The sequence below is a fragment of the Mus musculus genome, chromosome 3 (genome assembly GCF_000001635.26).
Source record: "Mus musculus strain C57BL/6J chromosome 3, GRCm38.p6 C57BL/6J".
Lineage (NCBI taxonomy): Eukaryota > Metazoa > Chordata > Mammalia > Rodentia > Muridae > Mus > Mus musculus.
The window spans coordinates 14509781-14531391 of NC_000069.6; the positions used below are offsets into that span (position 1 = coordinate 14509781).

The following is a 21611-nucleotide window of genomic DNA, read 5'->3' on the forward strand; positions in this document are numbered from 1 at the left end:
AATATAGAAAAGGATGCTCACAGTCATCTATAGGATGGAATACTGGGCCCCCAATGGAAGAGCTAGAAAAAGTACCCAAGGAGCTGAAGGGATCTACAACCCTATAGGTGGAACAACAATATGAACTAATCAGTACCCTCAGAGCTGCGTATGTAGCAGAAGATGGCCTAGTTGGCCATCACTGGGAAGAGAGGCCCCTTGGTCTTGCAAACTTGATATGCTCCAGTACAGGGGAACACCAGAGCCAAGAAGTGGGAGTGGGTGGGTAGGGGAGCAGACAGGGGTAGGGTATAGGGAACTTTCGGGATAGCATTTGAAATGTAAATAAAAAAATATCTAATAAAAAAAATAGACAGAGCCACCTAGCACAGAAAAAATAAAATAAAATAATAAAATAAAAATAAAAATAAATAAAAACATGCTGGCCAATAATTGCTAGGCAGAGTATGGAGGTCAGAACTTCCAGGCAGAGAAAGAGTCTCTGGGAGAAGAGACAGACGTGGGAGATTGGTAAGAGACGCAAAGGTGAGTAGATGGAACACAGCAGAGCCGAAAAGAGTGATGGCCACGTGGTAGGATGTAATGCCAGGATTATACAGGTTAAGTTTACAGTAGTTGGGAAATTACCCAGCAAATGGCCTAAGCTTTAAAATATGAAAAAGCATCTGTGTCATTATTTATATCACTAGTGGGTCTGAGACATCCTGTTATACATGTACACAAATCATCACAAACAAAAAAAACAAGAAACAATAATCAATGGTCAGTGATTTCTCTCAATATCAATGGTGTCAATTACCAAAAAAAAAAAAAAAAAAAAAAAGAGAGAGAGAGAGAAACAAACAGAAAGGAATGGAAAAGAGAACACTTGCTTTTGTTGCACCTAAGAATGATACCACAACAGCAAAGATAATCGTTAAATCAAAGCAAACAGTTGGAAAAAATATGGCAAGCAAATGCACCTAAGAAACCAGCTGGTGTAGCCATTTTAATATTTAACAAAATAGACTTCAAACAAAACTTATCTAAAGAAATATAGAATACTACATATTCATCAAAGTAAAATCTACCAGGTTCACTTGATTTTTTGGGGGGGGGGTGGGGGTTGTGTAGCGAACTTTATTGGTGATATTCAAGAGAGTAGGGAGGGTTCCCTAGGCCTCTCCTGTTATTAAGGGGATCTGGGAAGGAAATTGTGAGGGAGATGCTCAGTGTTAGGGCCGAGTTGGGACAGGGACTCCTCACCAACTGAGGGCCTCTCTCTTGCTCAGTATACTTGCTGGGGTGGGTGGTCCAGGGTTTTTTACTCCTTGGAGGCCATGTAGGCCAGGAGGTCCACCACCCTGTTTCTGTAGCCATATTCATTGCCATGACAGGAAATGAGCTTTACAAAGTTGTCATTGAGAGAAATGCCAGCCCCAGAATCAAAGGTGGAAGACTGAGATTTGCTGTTGAAATCTCAGGAAACAACCTGGTCCCCAGTGTAACCACGTGATGCCCTTTAGTGGGCCCTCAGATGCCTGCTTCATCACCTTCCTGATGCCATCAGACTTGGCAAGTTTCTCCAGGAGGTGTGTCAGATCTACAACAGATACATTGGGAGTAGGAACACAGAAGGCCATGCCAGTGAGCTACCCTTTCAGCTCTAGGGTGACCTTGCCCACAGCCTTCACAGCAACAGTGGATGCAGTGGATGTTCTGGGCAGCCCCAATGCCATCACGCCACAGCTTTCCAGAGGGAACATCCACAGTCTTCTAACTGGCAGAGATGGCATGGACCATGTTCATGAGCCCTTCTACGATGCCAAAGTTCTCATGGATGACCTTGGGGGGGGGGGGGGCGCTAAGCAGTTGGTGGTGCAGGATGCATTGCTGACAATCTTGAGTGAGTTGTCATATTTCTTGTGGTTCACATCCATCACAAACATGGGGACATCGGCAGAAAGGGCAGAGACGGTGACCCTTTTGGTCCCACCCTTCAAGTGGGCCCCCGCCTTCTCCATGGTGGTGAAGACGCCAGTAGACTCCACGACATACTCAGCACCAGCATCACCACGTTTGATATTAGCAGGATCTCGCTCCTGGAAGGTGGTGATGGGCTTCCGGTTGATGACAAGCTTCCCATTCTCAGCCTTGACTATGGGGTTGAACTTGCCATGGGCAGAGTCAGACTGGAACATGTACAGCATACGGTTGAGGTAAATGAACGGGTCGTTGATGGCCACAATCTCTACTTTGCCAAGTGCAGATCAGGAGGCAGCCCTGGTAACCGAGCACCCAATACTGCCAAATCTGTTCACACCGACCTTCACCATTTTGCCTACAGGACGAGGCTGGCACTGCACAGGAAGATGTGGCTGTCTCTGGAACAGGGAGGAGCAAAGACCACATTTCAAGTTTTTAACATCTATACCCAAACACAAGGGCAACCAAGTTTATAGAAGAAATGTTACTATAGCTAAACTGACATATTGACCCTTATACACTAGTAGTGGGAGATTCAATACTCTACTCTCACCAATAGACATGTCATCAAGAGAAAAACTAAACAGAAAAATGTTTGACCCGACAGACTTTATAAACCAAATGAGCCTAATAGATATTGCAGAACATTTCACCAAAACATACAAAAATATTATATCTTCTATTCTGAAGCTCATGTAACTTTCTCCAAACACTGACCATGAATTCTGACACAAAGCAAGTCATAAGAAAATTAAAATAAATAACTACATCATGTTGGACTACCATAGATTAAAGCTGGGATATCAAAAACAACAAAAGAAACAGAGAGCATAGAATCTCATGTAAACTCACAGCTCTCTCCTGAATGAAAATTGGGTAAAGACAAAAAAAAAAAAAAAAAAAAAAAAAAGAAAAAGAAATGGAAATCTTTCTTAAATTGGATAAAGTAAAATAGGCAACAGACTCAGTCTTATGGGACACAATGAAAGAGGTTCTAAGACTAGGTGAAACAAACAAACAAACAAACAAACCTAGCAAGATTTTCTAATAATAACTTAACAGCATACCTGAAAGCTCTAAAGCAAAAAGAAATAATTACATGTAAAAGATGCAGAGAAGAAATAAAATCAAACTGAGGGCTCAAACCAATAAAATAGAAGCAAACACACACACACACACAAAAGAATCAATGAAACAGTTTGTTTTCCCAGAAAATTGATATGACAGGCACCATATCTTTTCCATACTAACTAGGCAAAGGTAGGCAAAGAAAGAATATCCAAATGTTAAAAATAAAAAATAAAAAAAAGATATAACAACATATACCCAGGAAATTTAGATAATCATAAAGACGTAATTTTGAAACCCTGTATTCCAACAAAATGCAATATCTAAAAATATTGGATAATCTTTAAAGTAGGTACCACTTACTAAACTTAAATCAAGATTTTTTTAAACAGTTTGAATATATCTATAATTCCTAGTGAAATAGAAGCAATCATTAAAAGATACACCACCACACATAAAAGCCCAGGCCCAAATTGTTTGAGCATAGCCTTCTACCAGATCTTTTAAAAAAAACGGGGGGGGGGGGGGGCGGAAGCACCAATAATTTTCCAATTTTCCACAAAAGAGAAACATGAACCAATTCATTTTTGAGGCCCATTATCCTGACAACCAATTAAGACAAAGACTCAACAGTGAGAGTTACTGACCAATTCTCCTATGAACACAGATGCAAAAAATAATCAATAAAATACTTGAAAACTAGGGCAGCCACATTCATTAAAGAAACTTTAGTAAACCTCAAAGCACACATTGCACCTCACACAATAATCATGGGAGACTTCAACATTCCACTCTCATCAGTGGAAAGATCGTGGAAACAGAAACTAAAGACACAGTGAAACTAACAGAAGTTATGAAACAAATGGATTTAACAGATATCTACAGAACATTTCCTCCTAAAACAAAAGGATATACCTTCTTCTCAGCACCTCATGGTATCTTCTCCAAAACTGACCACATAATTGGTCACAAAACAGGCCTCAACAGATACACAAATATTGAAATTGTCCCATGCATCCTATCTGATCAAAGATATGGGCACAGGGGAAAAATTCCTGAACAGAAAAGCAATGGCTTGTGCTGTAAGGTCGAGAATCGACAAATGGGACCTCATAAAATTTCAAAGCTTCTGCAAGGCAAAAGACACCGTCAATAAGACAAAAAGGCCACCAACAGATTGGGAAAAGATCTTTACCTATCCTAAATCAGATAGGGGACTAATATACAATATATATAAAGAACTCAAAACGGTGGACTCCAGAAAATCAAATAACCCCATTAAAAAATGGGGCTTAGAGCTAAACAAAGAATTCTCACCTGAGGAATACCGAATGGATGAGAAGCACCTGAAAAAATGTTCAGCATCCTTAATCATCAGGGAAATGCAAATCAAAGCAACCCTGAGATTCCACCAGTCAGAATGGCTAAGATCAAAAACTCAGGTGACAGCAGATGCTGGCGAGGATGTGGAGAAAGAGGAACACTCCTCCATTGCAAGCTGCTACAACCACTCTGGAAATCAGTCTGGCAGTTTCTCAGAAAATTGGACATAGTAATACCGGAGGATCCTGCAATACCTCTCCTGGACATATATCCAGAAGATGTTCCAACCGGTAAGAAGGACACATGCTCCACTATGTTCATAGCAGCCTTATTTATAATAGCCAAAAGCTGGAAAAGAGAGGCCCATTTGTCTTGCAAACTATATGCCTCAATACAGGGGAATGCCAGGGCCAAGAAGTTGGAGTGGGTGGGTAGGGGGATATGGGGGGGAGGGTATGGGGGACTTTTGGGATAGCATTGGAAATGTAAATGAAGAAAATACCTAATTTAAAATAATGTAAAAAAAAGAGAGAAAAATAAAACAACACACACACACATACACACACGCACACACACATGCACAAAGCATTATCAAGAAAACAACCAGTTTTAAAACAAGGTATAGTATCAAACAGAGTTCTCAAGAGATAAAATACTAATGACTGAGTAGCACTTTTAAAGAGCATTTGAAATGTAAATGAAGAAAATATTTAATAAAAAATGAAAAAATACTTGCAAACTGAAAAAAGAACACATTGAAATATCATCTATCATGATCAACTTCATGTCCTATGTATAAAAACCAATAAATGTAATCCACTACATAAAGAAACACAAAGGAAAAAGCACATGAGTATCTCTGTAGATGCAGAAAAAGTGTGACTAAGTTCAACATTCCGACATGATAAAAGTCCTGAGGAGATCAGGGATAAAAGGGCATACCTAAGCATCATAAAGGCAATCTACAGCTAGCCAATGGTCAACATCAAATTAAATGGAGAGAAACACAAAGCAATTCCACTCAAATTAAGAGCAAGACAAGGATGTTCACTCTCTCAATAACTATTCAATATAGTATTTAAAGTTTTAGCCAGAACAATAAGACAACACAAGAAGACCAAGGGTACACAAATACAGAAGACAGAATGTGGAGAGTCAACATATCATTATTTCCAGGTGATATGATAGTATATATAAGTAATCATAAAATTCCCACCAGAGAACCCTGACATCTGATGAACACTTTCAACAACTTTCCAGTTTCTGTTTCCCACTACCCCCAGGGCAGTAGGCCCTTTTAAAAGGTAAAAGTTCTTTGTTCTCCCAGAGAGAAAACCCCTTATCTACAGTGAAGAAGTTCTTTGTTCCCCTTGGAGAAATTCTATAAGAGATATTTAGATTGAAGGCTTGCTCTACTATACCTCAAAATTCTCCTCTAGGACATTTATTTGAGTTCTGAAAACAACTGATTTTGTAAGTGGAAAAACATATATTAGGGAAATGTAGTGATCACGAGTTCTATGTCTTTCCATGGAAGTCAGTGCCATGTAAAAGGCATAGGCTATTGCAGAACATAAAGCTGAAGGGCTTTGCTTAATCTTTTTATACCAAAGCCTAAAGAGAGAAAAGGTCCTAAGGCTTTGGCCTTTTGATGAATTTCTTTTCATTTCCTCCCTATAATTCTTCTGTTATATGGTATCTGTCTATGTATCTGGTGTATGCTGCCTGGTAGGTGGTGCACTGTTGGAGAGATCTCAGGGTCCAGATTAATTGAGACTGCTGGTCCTTCTACAGGATTTCTATTCCCATCAGCTTTCAGCCTTTCCTAATTCAACAACAGGGGTGAGCTGCTTCTGTCCACTGGTTGGGTGCAAATATCTGCATCTGACTCTTTCAGCTGATTGTAGGGTCTTCTGGAGTGTGGTCATGCTAGGTCCCTTTTGTGAGCACTCCATTGCCTCAGTAATAGTGTCAGGCCTTGGAACTTTCCGTTTAGCTGAATCCCATTTTGGGCCTGTTGCTGGACCTTCTTTTACTCAGGATCCTTTCCATTTCTATCCCTGTAATTCTTTCAGACAGGAACAATTATAGGTCAGAGTTGTGACTCTGGGATGGTCCCTATCTCCCTTATTTGATTTCCTGTCTTCCTGCTGGAGGTGGGCTCTACAAGTTCCTTCTCTCTACTGTCAGGCATTTCATCTAAAGTTCCTCCCTTTGATTCCTGAGACTCTCTTACCTCCCAGGTCTCTGGTACATTCTGGAGGGTCCCTGCAACCTCCTATCTCACAAGGTTGCTTGTTTCCATTCTTCCTGCCTGCCCTCAGGGCTTCAGTCCTTTTCCCTCACCCAATCAGGTTCTGCCCCCACTCTCCCTGCCCCCCATCCACTTTCCCTACCACGTCCCTCCCTCCCTTCCCACTTATGATTGCTTTCTTCTCTCTCCCAAGTGGGACTGAGGCGTCCTCACTTGGACATTTCAGCTTGTTGAACTTTTTAATTTCTGTGGACTGTATATTGGGTATTCTGTACTTTTTTTTTTTTTTTTTTTGGCTAACATCCTCTTTTAAGTCTGAGTTACCTCACTCATGATGATATTTTTCTAGTTCCACCCATTTGCCTGAAAAGCTCAGGATGTCCTTGATCTTAATAGCTGAGTATTATTCCATTGTATAAATGAACCACATTTTCTGTATCCATTCTTCTGTCTTGGGACATCTAGGTTGTTCCCAGCTTCTGACTATCACAAATAAGGCTGCTATGAATGTAGTATAACATGTACCCTGGTGGCCTGGTGAGACATCTTTTGGGTACATTCCCAAGAGTGGTATTGCTGGGTCTTCAGGTAGACCTATTTCCAATTTTCTGAGGAAACTCTAGATTGATTTCCAAAGTGGTTGTACCAGTTTCCAATCCCACCAGCAATGAAGGAATGTTCCTTTTGCTCCACATCCTCCCCAGCATCTGCTGTAATCTGTGGTTTTGATCTTAGCCACTCTGTTTGGTGTAAGGTGGAATATCATGGTTGTTTTGATTTGCATTTCTCTGATCCCTAAGGACATTTCTTTAGGTGCTTCTCAGCCATTGGAGATTCCTCAGTTGTGAAGCCTCTGTTTAGTTCTATAACCCATTTTTGATTGTGTTGTTTGGTTGTTTTTGTGATTAGCTTCTTGAGCTTCTTTATATATTTTGGATATTAGCTCTCTATGGGATGTGGGGTTAGTGAAGATTATTTTCCAATCTATAAGTTGCTGATTTATCTTATTGACTATGTCCTTTGCCTTACAGAAACGTTCCAGTTTCATGAAGTCCCATTTATCAATTCTTGATCTTAGAGCATGAGCCATTGGAATTCTATTTAGGAAATTTTCCCCTGTGCCAATGAGTTCAAAGATCTTTCCCACTTTCTCTCTTATTGGATTCAGTGTATCAGGTTTTATGTTGAGGTCCTTCATCCACTTGGACTTAAGCTTTGTGCAAGGTGACAAATCTAGGTCTATTTTTATTTTTCTACGTAGATACAGCCAGATAGACCAGCACCATTTATTGCAGATGCTTTCTTTTTCCATTGTATATTTTTGGCATCTTTTCCAAAGATCAAGTGTCCATAAGTGTGTAGTTTTATTTCTGGTTCTTCAATTCTATTCCATTGATCAAGGTATCTGTGTCTGTGCCAAAACCATGCATTTTTTTTAATCACTATTTCTCTGTAGTAAAGCTTGAGGCCAAGGATGGTGATTCCCCCAGGCATTCTTTTATTGTCAAGAATTGTTTTCACTTCAGTCTCTGCTTCACATTTTGTCTCTGTAACACCTTCCATAGTTATTTTGTTCCCCCTTCTAAGAAGGATCGAAGTACCCACACTTTGGTCTTCCTTCTTCTTGATTTTCTTGTGTTTTGCGAATTGTATCTTGGGTATCCTAAGTTTTGGGGCTAATATCCACTTATCATCAAGTGCTTATCTAGTGACTTCTTTTGTGATTGGGTTACCTCACTCAGGATGATATCCTCCAGATAAATCCATTTGCCCAAGAATTTTATAAATTCATTGTTTTTAATAGCTGAGTAGTACTTCATTGTGTAAATGTACCACATTTTCTGTATCCATTCCTCTGTTGAGGGACATCTAGGTTATTTCCAGCTTCTGGCTATTATAAATAAGGCTGCTATGAACATAGTGGAGCATTTATTCTTATTACCAGATGGAACATCTTCTGGGTATATGCCCAGGAGTGGAATTTCTGGATCCTCCGGTAGTACTATGTCCAATTTTCTGAGGAACCACCAAGCTGATTTTCAGAGAAGTTGTACCAGCTTGCAATCCCACCAGCAATGGAGGAGTGTTCCTCTTTCTCCACGTCCTCGCCAGCATCTGCTGTCACCTGAATTTTTTATCTTAGCCATTCTGACTGGTGTGATGTGGAATCTCGGATTGTTTTGATGCATTTCCCTAATGATTAAGGATGTTGAACATTTTTTTCAGGTGCTTCTCGGCCATTTGGTATTCCTCAGTTGAGAATTCTTTGTTTAGCTCTGTACCCCATTATTTAATGAGGTTACTTTATTTTTCTGGAGTCCAGCTATTTAGAAGCATTTTTATGAGTGTGTGAAATAGTTGAAATATTTGTCCATACTACAGTGTAAATAAATATTTTATTTATTGTCTTCTGTGAACATTTATAAAATTCTTATCTTGCTTCATTGGACATTATAATAAATAGTGTAGAGGTCAGGCATGCCTTTCTTGTTCCTCTTCTGAGGAAGAAAGGACCAAATCACTCAACAGTAAATACAACATATTTTAAAGTAACTTTATTGAAACAAGTAAAAGACTTACATAATTAAATATTTCATGTCTTTGAAAGAAAGAGAAAAGGAAAGAAAGGAAGGAAGGAAGGAAGGAAGGAAGGAAGGAAGACCAGAAGATTTTTTAAAAATGTTCCATGCTCATGGATCAGTAAGATTAACATAGCAAAAATGGCCATCCTACCAAAACAAATCTACACATTCAGTTCAATAGCCAACAAAATTCCAACCCATTTTTAACAGATCTTGAAAGGTCAATCTAAAACAATCTGGAACAAGAGAAGAAATGCTAGAAGTCTTCCCATTAATGATTTCAAATTGTGCTACAGAGCTATAGCAATAAAAACTTCATGATATTAGCATAAAGGTAGACACACTGATAGACAGAATTAAATTGAGGACATATACAAATATCCACATATATATGTCCTCTTGATTCTTGATAAAGAAGTCAGAAATACACGCTAAGTGAAAGACAGCATCTTAAACAAATGGTATTTGTCAAACTGGATGTTTGCAGGTAGAAGAATACAAATAGATCCATACTGATCACAATGAACAAAACTCAAGTCCAAACATATCAAAGACATCAACATAAATTCAGATAAACTGAATCTGATACGAGAGAAAATGGAGAACAGTCTTGGATGCATTGGTATAGGAGACTTTGAACAAAATACAAATAGCATAGGTACTAAGATTAACAATTAAATTGGACCTCAAGATACTGAAATTCTTGTGCAAGGCAGAGGAAACACCTTCAGGCAAAGCAGCAGCCTACATAGTGGCAAATGAATTTTACCAACTACACATCTGATAGAAGACTAATATCCAAAATATAAAAAGAAATCAAGAAACTTAATACCAAAAACCAAACAACCCAATTAAAACAGGAAATTCTCAAGAGATAAAACTCAAATGGCTAAGAAATATTCAGCCTCCATAACCATAAGGAAAACGCAAATCTAGTTTTGATTCACATTGACATTTCCTACATATTGAGATTTACTTTGAGATTTGATCTTACTATGTTCTGAATCCATAAAACTAATAATAAAAGTAACAACTCATGTTGGAGATGATGTGCACCAAGGGAAACACTCTTCCATTGCTAGCAGGAGGGCAAACTTGTACAAACCCAATTGAAATCAGTATTGCATTTTCTCTGAAATATGGGAATCAATCTATGTCAAGACCCAGCTATATCACTGTTGGGCATACATCCAAAGGACACGCCATTTTACCACAAGGACACTTGTTTAATCGTGTTCTTTTGCTGATTTATTCACAATAGCCAGAGGCTGGAACTAACTTATATTTCTCTCAACAAAAGAATCGATAAAGAAAATATGGTACATCTTCCGCCTAAACCCGGCAGAGCCTGCCAAGAACCCCAGAGGACTCTCCACGCCGCAGGACCTCGGGATCATAGGTGAGTGGAACGTAACATCAGCTCCAAAGAATCCTGGAGGGTCTTGTGCCAGCAGGAACAGGGACAAAGGAACCCCTCCTGACCAGAGGCTGGGATCCGTTCTGGTCAGGGCCATCTTATGCATGAAACAGGCCAAGGGCATCTAGGGTTCAAGAGGACTCTCCACTCCACAGGACCCCTAGCACACCCAGGACCTCGCTATCACTGGAAAGCACGTGTGTGATAGAAGCAACAGAGCTTCTTGGACAGGGTCCCTATCAGCCTTCATCCTCAGCCAGGAGGTGGAACTGAGACCCAGACCCCTGGGCACCTTCATTGCCAGAGGAAAATCAATCCGGTAGATTCTCAGAAAATTGGGGATAGTTTTACCTCAAGACTTAACTATACCTGGTCATATACCCAAAAGATGCTCCCTCATACCACAGAGACACTTGCTCAAATATATACATAGCAGTTTTATTCCTAATAGAAAAAAAACTGGAAACAACCTAGATGTCTCTCAGTTAAAAATGGATAAAGAAAATGTGGCACATTTACATAATGGAATATTACTCAGCTATTAAAAATAAGGACACCATGAAGTTTTCAGGCAAATAAATGGACCTAGAAAATGTTGTGAGAGAAGTAACCCAGACCCAAAAAGACACACATGATATATACTGACTTATAAGTGGATATTCGCTATAAAGTACAGGATAACCATGCTATATAGTTCATAGACCTAAAGAAGGTAACTTCAAGTAGACAGAGGAGACACCAACCCACCCACAAAACCTTCAACCCAAAATTTTTCCTGCTTTAAAGATGAGCTGGGATAATATAGAGAGCAGAGATCGAGAGAATGGCCAACCAAAGACTTGTCCAACTTGAAACCCACAACATAGGAGAAGGCAAACCCCTAACACTATTAATGATACTATACAATGCCTAGAATCAGGAGGCTAGCATAACTATCTTCTAAGCGACTTCATCCAGCAGCTAATGGAAACAGTTGCGGAGACCCACAGCCAAACATTAGGTAGAGCTTGGAGAGATTTGTGGAAGAGTGTGGGGAAAGATTGGAGGAGCCTTGGTGGGGAGTCAAAGATACCATAAGAAGACCTACAGAGTCAACTAATCTGAACTCATGGGGGCTCACAGAGTCTCAACCACTAACAAAAGAGCATGCATGGGCTAGACATAGCCCCTTACACATTTGTGGTAGATTTTCAGCTTACTTTTCAATGGATCCCACAATTAGAATGAGGGCTGCTCTGACTCTGTTGACTGCCTTTGGATCTATTTCCTCAAGGTGGGCTATCTTGTGTCTCTCAGTGGAAGAGGATGCACTTAGGCCTCCTGTGACTTGGTATGCTAGGGTGCATTGGTATCTATGGAGGTAGGGGGTTCCCCTTCTCTGAAAAGAAGGAGAGGCAGATGTCTGGGGAGATGGTATGAGGGAGGGACTGAGATGAGGGAAATCTCTGATCAGGATGTAATGTGAATAAATTAATGAATGAAAAAGAAACTTCCTTTGTGTCCTAATAAACAGTCACTTTAGGATAAAATTTATAGGATTTGGAAGAAAAAAATATGCATTCTTTTGTGTTCAGTACAGTTTTCTACAGATGTATCTTAGGTACATTTTGGTGTCACTTACCTTTATAAATGGGTATTTAGTCTTTGTTCACATGACTGGCCTAGTGGTGATAGTAGGGTAGATTGGCAGTCACTCACCCTCACTCTCTTGGGTGATTTTTCACTCAGATATATCACTAATCTGTGATTTTTTTCCATACAGTACTATCTTTTAAATGAAATTTGATAAATTTGTATTTGGTAAATATATGTAAGAAACATAATATCCTTTTGATGCATTGTCCCTTTGTTAAATGGTAAATGATGCTCCTTATTCTTTTCACAATCTTGAAGTCTGTTTTGTCAGATATTAAAATAGTTACACTCACTTGTTTTCTAGATTTATTTCCTTAATACACTTTTCCTCATTCATTAACCCTGAGGTGGTATGTATTGTTAATTGGAAGGTGTATTTCTTGGAGAGAGTAAAGAAATGAATCTTGCTTTTGATTCAGTCACTTTATCTGTGTCTTTTTATTGTGGAATGAAGTATTATTAAAGCATGTGTGTTAATTTCTGTCTTTTTTGTTAATATCTTAGTATTTTCTTAGTCATCTTTATATCAACTGCCCTAGTATTGGCTACACATCTGTCACGATTTGTTTGTGTGTGTTTTTGCTTTGATTCAGACATAAAATGAGGACATACATGCTTTCAAACTGTTTTTATCATTGATCTGTTTTTATCATTTTTATGGTTTCTTCAATTGGAGTAGGTAGGATTTTCTGGATATAATCCAAGTTGAAAAATCTTTCAGAATTTTGAATACATCTTTACAGAACCTTCTGACTGGAAATTTATATGTTGGGGAATCAGATGTCATTTTCATGAGCCTGCCTTGTTAGTTCACTTAACCTTTTTCTCTTGCAGAGTTAAGTACTATTTCTTTATTTATGTTTTCATATTTTAACTATAGAGTAACCTAGAAGTTTAAAAGGTGCCTAATCTACAAGACAGTTGCATGAACCAAAACCATCCTCTATATACTGAACAACACCACAAATATGAGAGTGAAAAGGAATGAGGAACTTTTACTCAATCTTTTACAAGAATCTCATAGGAGAAAATTATTTTCCTGGTCCTGCTTCTCAGAACAGCACACAAAGAAACAATAAGTTATGATCAAAATATACCCATGGATCTTTTAATAACATATTTTGTATGAGGAGGCATTTTCAATGCCTTGGTTCTTCCCTTTGGTTACCATCTTTGTGCTTAGATCCGGTTACCACATTTCATAAATGCATACATTGTTCAGTGTCAGAAGCATACGTCACAAAAGAAAACTAGAGAATAGTTTACAATCAAAGTTATTCATTCTAGTTTAACTAGTAGGAGTTAAATATATTGAAAGTCCAAAGTTTAATTAGAATCTATACAATGTTCCTCTTAGAGGTCAGTTAACAGATAGAGATACAGTAGCTAAACCAAGGGAGCACATAATGTAAATGTTCTCAAAACTCCTAATTAACTTAGTTACAGGTTAGGTAAAAGTTTGATGTGTAAAGGAAAACTTTAAACAACACTTGTCAAAAAAAAAAATCCTACAGTCTACTTTTGTTTTTCTGCCCTGATAACTTATTTTGCATATGATCCATTCTATTCATGAAGCTTGTCACATATGGGAGCTTTCCATTGCTTGTCTTCCATTAACTTCTTTGTTTCATTCAACTATTTGTTTTCTTGGAGTATATTTATATCATCTTGATTTTTAATATAGTTATTATTCTTTTGAATATTTTGGACATTCATCAAGGTCATTTTCACTGGGTACATTACTAATAAGATTAGTAATTTTGGAAGAGGCATTGTAAATTTTCATGGATTTTCAAGTTGTTTCTGATTTTGCATGGAACTTATGCATCTAAGTTAGTTAATGAAGCAGGAATGTGGGCCTAGGACTGACAGCTTTGTGCCTGCTCTCCTGTAAATTCAGGAGCTGTGATAATTGAGGAAGTGTGAGCTAGAGGTCCAGTATCCTGTGACTCTTATCTGTCCATACAAGGGGCTAAAATGATAGGTTAAGTGTTGTTGCCTAGGCACTCCTTATCTGTTACACTGAGAGCTAGTCAGAAGGCTAAAGTTTAAACTCAATTTTAGGACCCAGGGCCTCCTTACCCATCAGCACCTGTTTAGTGGGTATAGAAACTTTGAGCCCAGTGAGTTCGCAAATGCTTAACTAGGATTAATAACACAAAAAGAAGACATCAAAATGATACACATAGGACAGGAAGAAGTCCAATCATCTCTACTTACCAAACATGATGCTATATTTAAAAGGCTTTGAAGATGCCACTAGAAAACATTTTCTGATATCCATTTTCAAAAAATTATCAGGGTGAAAATCACCATTCTGAAAATCATTATCATTTCTATACACCAAAAGAAGTCACTGGAAAAGAAATCGAGGTGGAGGTAGAAAATCTAATTTGTAATGCCTTAAAAATATACTTTGTAATAAAGCTAGCCAAACATATGAAAGACCTATACAATTAAGTTTTAAGACAATGAATAAATAAATAGGAGCTCTGCCTTATCACCATTTTCCAACCCACAACTCCAGAGGAAGCCCGTTCTTTACCAGAAGCCACGCTGACACCCAGAACCCCAATCAAGTCCCATGTCCACAACCTTCAACCCTCCTCAGAGCCTGCCCTGCCTATGCAATGTCCTGCCCCTCCTCACCATACCCCAGACCACACCCCCAGTGGAAACTGTTTTACCAGTCCATGCCTTCACCTAGAATCCAAAGTAGTATCTCTCTGCCCCATAAAAGTTAATGGCAGCCACCAGAACTCAAGCAGAGACACCCTAATGGACCAGAGGACATTCCAGCGACCAGAACTGACGGCTACTCGGGCCAGAAGACCAGGGAAAAACAGAAACCAAGAGAAAAAACAAAAAATCCAAAAAAGGACAAACTCAAAAATCGTCTCTTAGACCTATAATTACTCTAAATCCAGATGCCTATAGCCATGTTTAAGAACAGAATCAATAAGAGACAAGACAGCATGTCACCACCAAAGCCCACCTACCCTATTTAGTAAGCCCCAAATATTCAAACAGAGATGAAACAAAATAAAATGATCTTTAAACCAACTTTATAAAGATGATAGGGGTCCTTAAAGAGAAAATTTATAAATCCCATAAAGAAATCAAGAAAAAACAAAGAGAAATGGAGGAAATCAATAAAGGCTTCACCTCCTAATCCTTTTAATCCCTTCAAATAGTGACCCTTTCTGGTGAGTTAGCATTCAAAAATATGAGCCTATTGGGGGTCATTCTTATTCAAAGAACCACACACAAGTAATAAAATGTATACTATATCTGTCTTTCTGGATCTGGGTTACCCCATTCTGGCATTTGCAAATAAAAATATGTTGACTTTTTTCTTTCCAATCTGTGTCCCCTTGACCTCCTTCAATTGTTTTATTTCTCTAACCAATACTTCAAGTTCTATATTGAATAGATATGGAGAGAGTTTTATTCTTAACTTACTCATGATTTTAGTAGAATTGCTGTCGAAGGCAAACTGCAACACCACAGGATAACCTGAGGAGAGACAAGTGTGAAATTGATAATTGGAGCTGGTGCTGATAGAATCTGACAGGGCCCCCCTACTGATAGCAGCAGGATATTTACCAGACAACATTAGTAGTGCTGGTGGGAGCAAAACTTAATTATTTGGGGCTGGTATTCTCTGTGACCAGAGATAAATCCTGGTTTAAACACTTTAAACTCTTTGGGGGCTGGCACAAAAGAAAAGGGAAGAGAGAAAAGTCATACACTCACATACACAAACTTAGTGGATAAAGTAAATAAGGCTCCAACAACTTCACACATACAAATAGATTCATGCACACATACAGACATACATATACACATTCACACATTGAGTGGATGGAACAAAGCTCCAACAAACAGGCTCCAAACATTTTATACATACACATATATACATTGTGGTGGTTTGAATATGCTTGGCCTAGGGAATGGCACTATTCGGAAGTGTGGCCTGGTTGATGGAAGCATGTCACTGTGGGGGTGGGCTTTGAGACCTTCCTACTAGATGCCCGGAGACAGTCTTTTTCCTGAGTGCCCTTAGATCAAAATGTAGAACTCTTAGCTCCTTGTGCAGCACCATGTCTGCCTAGACACTGCCATACTTTCTGCTATGATAATGGGCTAAAACTTTGAAACTGTAAGCCACCCTCAATTAAATGTCTGCCTTTATAATAGTTGCCTTGGTCATGGTATCTATTGATAACAATGGAAACCCTAAGATATACATATACACATATATACATATACACATTTGGTGGATGGTGCAAATGCCAATGAGCAGGCTCCAACCATTTTACATATATACACACACATATATACATACAGTTGGTGGTTAAAGCTCTAGTGCTCAAGCTCTAACAACTTTTTTCTCTTAGCCTTTATATCCCCTAAGACAAAGCTATCTAAAAGAGAAAAAAAATTACCTTATTGAAAACAGATAAAATCTTCACACAAGAGGGAGTTACAGCAGGATTACTGATTACATATTTTTCTATTAAAACCCATAGCTAACTAAACATTTTTAATCTACCTTTTGTCATACAAGTTCAAATAAGTTTTTTGAAAGTTATGTTTTTTGAACTTCTAAAGTTCTTATAAGCTTTATAAGTTCAAAGCAAATTTTTTTATCTTCTACTTCATAAATTTATCATAACTTCAGATAAGTTTTATATACCTTTTATTCCATATGTATTGATAAGTTCAAGACAATAGGTTAAGAATGATTTTACCAAGAAACTGGTCATCTATCGTATGTCTTATTCATAAATCTAGCTAATCATTTATTCTTTATTCTTGCACTCATAATACAATTACCCACTCCTTATTCATGACCTTACTTATCATAGTTCACACCAAGATCTGTGGTCTCATCCCTGGACCTAATCTAGAATGAATTTTTTCCTTGATCATTAATTTATTCCAAGCTTATTTTTCTTCCTAGAGCAATTTACATGGCCTGGAATGCATGAAAGCTCACTTAACTCCTTTTCTAACTTATGCAGCCTATAGTACTTTTTTACTATTTTTTTTTCTTTTATTAGAAATTTTATTTATTTACATTTCAAATGTTATCCCCTTTCCTGGTTTCGCCTCCAGAAACCCCCATTCCATCCCCCTCCCCCTGCTTTTGTGAGAGTGCTTCCCCACCCACCCACTCCCACCTTCATGGCATTCCCCTACACTGGGGCATCTAGCATTCACAGGACCAAGGGCCTTTCCTACCATTGATGTCCAACAAGGCCATCCTCTGCTACATATGTAGCTGGAGCCATGGGTCACTCCATTCTGGTCGGTTGATATTGTTGTTCTTTCTATGAGGTTGCAAACCCCTTCAGTTTCTTCAGTCCTTTCTCTAACTCTTCCACTGGGGACCTTTACTTACTATTCTATGAGGAGGGAATACATTCTATTCTTGATTCTAACTTTATCATAAATTTCTAGCAAAACAACTTTAACCATTCCCTTAAGCTTTCTATCAATTACTCTAATTTCCTAAAACTATTTAACTCAAATCAAGAATTCTGTAAACTCACTAATTCATCTAAACAATATTATTTTATGGAAGTTCATCTTCATGTTGATCTGCAAGAAAATTGGCTAATAAAGTAGACTATCAGCCAGAAAGTTATTACACCAAGCTATAGGCAGTGAAGGTCTCCCAATGCCCAATCACACTATGCCAGATATATGAGGAATACAGCTGCAAGAAGCCATCCTGGAACAAACTCCCTGAGGCTGTGCCTCTCTGGGATTCACCCATTGTAGCCATGCAAAATGGTGGGCCATCTCCAGGAAGCCCACTTGCCCACTGCAGCTCCTCCTGCATGGTGTCTACCAAATTGTGTTGAGTTTCTCTCTAAACTGATGTTGGCCATAGGCTGACTGTAAACTGTCTTTATTATGTTTAAGATTGTTCCTTGTATGTTGTGTGTAATTTTAAAAACATACTACTCTTTCTTGGGAGCTCTTTGCCATGTTGCCAGCAGGTGTTCCCCCATCCCAACCCCCCAGAGTGCTTCCAGTTCCTCCAGCTGGCTTTGCTAAGCTGCCAACAACTGCCCTTCACTGGGAGCTGCTGTTCACATGCTAACCTCCCCAGCTAGCTCTGCCAACAGCCAACTACCACCCTTTCTCCTGCCCACCCGAGTCACCACGGATAGAAAACACCAGACAGCCTTAATATTTTAAAGCCAGCCAGTTAACACAACTGCTGGGCAAAGAATACCCTGCCCATTCTCCTTAGCCTCTGCAAGCAGCTAAGAAGGCAACAAACTATTGTTCCCTGGACCTACTTGTTGATCCTTCCTACCCAAACTCCCAATCCTCTGCGCATCCCCCTCTCTTCCTCCTGGGATTCAGAAGTCCCGCCTTAGCCTTTACCTAGTGATGAGCTTCTGTTGTCTTTATTGAACCAATCAAGAAACAAATTTTAGTTATCCGCTCCTCCTCACAACACTTGTATGCCTAATATCTCTAGGACTTTTATCATGAAGGTGTATTACATTTTGTCAAAGGCTTTTTTTTTTTTTTTTTTTTTTTTTTTTTTTTTGCATCTAATGAGATGACCCTGTAGGTTTTGCTTTTCTTTTTCTTTCAGTTTGTTTACATGGTGGATTACATTTACTGATTTAAATAGGTTGAACCATCCCTGCATCTCTGGCATGAAGCCTATGTGATGATCTTTTAGATGTGTTCTTGGATTTGATTTGCAAGTATTTTATTAAGTGTTTTTGCATGTATGTTCACTAAAGAAATTTAGCTGTATTGTTTTTTCCTTCAATTTTTACATGGCTTGGGTATCAGGGTAAGTATGGTCTCATAAAATAAATTTGGTAATGTACCTTCTGTTTTTATTTTGTGGAATAGTTATAGGAGTACCATCATTTAATCCTTTGAAAGTCTAGTAGAGGGCTGGAAAGAGGGCTTAGAGGTTAAGAGCACTGACTGCTCTTCCAGAGGTCCTTAGTTCAATTCCTAGCAAGCAAATGGTGGCTCACAACTATTTGTAATGAAATCTGATGCCCCTTCTGGTGTGTTCGAAGAGAGCAACAGTATACTCACATAAAATAAATGAATAAATCCTTTTTTAAAGAAAGAAAGAAAGAAAGAAAGAAAGAGAGAGAGAGAGAGAGAGAGAGAGAGAGAGAGAGGGAAGGAGGAAGGAAAGAAGGAAGGAAGGAAGGAAGGAAGGAAGGGAGGGAGGGAGGGAGGGAGGGAGGGAGGAAGGAAGGAAGGAAGGAAGGAAGGAAGGAAGGGAGGGAGGGAGGGAGGGAGGGAGGGAAGAAAGGGAAGGGAAGGAAAGTCTGGTAAAATTCTGTACTAAAACCATCTGGCCCTGGGCATTTTTGTTTTGGAGACTTTCAGTGACTGTTTCTATTTCAGTAGGGTTTATATGCCTGTTTAAGTTACTTATATCATTTTTATTTAACTGTAGTAAATGATACATATCAAGAAATTTATCCTTTTCTTTTAGATTTTCCAACTTGGTTGAGTAAAAGTTATTAAAGTATGTCCTTATGGTTCTCCAGATTTTCTTGGTGTCTGATGTTACAACCCCTTGTCATTTTCTTTCTTTTTTTTTTTTTTAATGTTGTCATCTCTCTCCACTTTTTAGTTATTTTCAATAGGCACTGTCAGTGTTATTGACTTCATCAATGAATCAACTCTTTGTTTCATTGACTGACTCTACTTTTTTGTTTGTTTGTTTCTATTTTACTAATTTCAGTCCTGTGTATATTTCTAGTGGTCTACTCCTTTGGGGAAAGAAGAAAGTTATGCTTTCTTCTTTCTGTTTTAGAACTTTCAGGTTTGCATTTAAATTTTTAATATGAGGTATTTCCAATTATTTTATGTGGGAACTTAGCACAATGAACTTGCCTCTCAGAACCACTTTCACTGTATCCCAAGTTTTCAGTGCGTTTTGTATTTACTTTCACTCAGTTCTATCAAGTGTTTACATTCTGTCTTGACTCGTTTTCATTCAGTAGAGCATTGTTCAGTTTCCATGGCATCTTAAGTTCTCTGTTGTTGCCGAAATCAGTGGTATCAGTCATGATGCAGGGAGTTAGTTCTTCTATCTATTAAATCTTGCCTTGTTTCCAAATATGTGATCAATTATAAAGAAAGTTCTATGAACCACAGAGAAGAAAGTATATGCTTTTATGTTTGGGTGAAATGTTCTGTAAATATGTTAGGTCCATTTGGTTTATAACATCTGCTCGTTGCTGCATTTCTCTGTTTAGCTTCTGTCTGATGACTTGTCTGTTGGTTAAAATTGGGTATTGAAGTTTCCAAGATCAGTGAAGTCAGTTTCTGATTTTAGTAGGCATTCCTGTGGTACTTGGCCTGGAATAGCATGAGTAAGGAGAAAGTTTGGAGGGGACAGTCTAAGTGATCCGCTGGAGACAGGAACAGAGAGAAGGAGGAGGCCACAATCTGACTTTTGGGTGAGACTCAGGGGGTTGGAACAGTGAAGAACTGCAATTAGGCTCCCTGCTTAGCGGTCGGAGTCCTGTGGGTCCCATGGAATGCCTGCTGGAGCTAATGACTCATAAAGTTGTGAGGAGGAGGAAGTGAGATTGGAGGGAAGATCTGTGTGTTTCTCTGGAGCTGTGAGGAATGGGATACAGAGTTGGGAATGAGACTGGGAAGTTGGATTTGGAAGAAAGGGACTAGAGGTGAAGATCTGGAGTTGGCCTGCCTGCTTCCCTGGCCAGAATCGGTCATTGCAGTTTCAAATGTACCACTGGCACTTTCAGTTATGTAAGTGGAGCCAAGTGAAGAAAAGTCTTACAAACAGCCTCAGTAAGTGCTCTTTTTGCTGCTTGTCAGAGCTTGCCAACCTACTGCAGAACTTTACCTCAGCTGTCAATATAAAACCTTAATTTTTTTTAAGTTTCTTTTTTTCTCTATATGTACTTATATGTGTTTATCCAAACGTGAGCTTGGTGCATGTGTGTGGTATGTTCATAGCTGTGTATAGATATGTTCACAAGTATGAACCTGAGATCAGAGGAGAACTTTGGGTGTCCCACTCTACCACTGTTTGAGCTGTGTCCTTGAGAAAGTGTCTCTCCCTGGAGCTAGGTTAGCAGCCATCATGTCACAGAGACTCTCCTGTCTCTGATAGTGCTGGAGTTACAAGCCATGCCTAAACAGGACTCAATTTTTATGTGTTCTGGGTTTTTATTTCAGATTTAATTGCTTCCACACTTAAAAATTGTTAACCTTTTTTGCCATCTCCATAGCCTCAAAACTTCTCTTTTGAAAATAACAAAATATTTTAAGGAATAATGTTATTAGATCTATCACAGGAACTTGAGCAGTCTCAAAATGAGTTATT

General features: G+C 38.7%; 1 pseudogene; it reads right to left on the reverse strand.

Annotated features, from left to right (window-relative positions):
• On the reverse strand, positions 1108-2333 carry Gm8957 (predicted gene 8957; annotated as a pseudogene).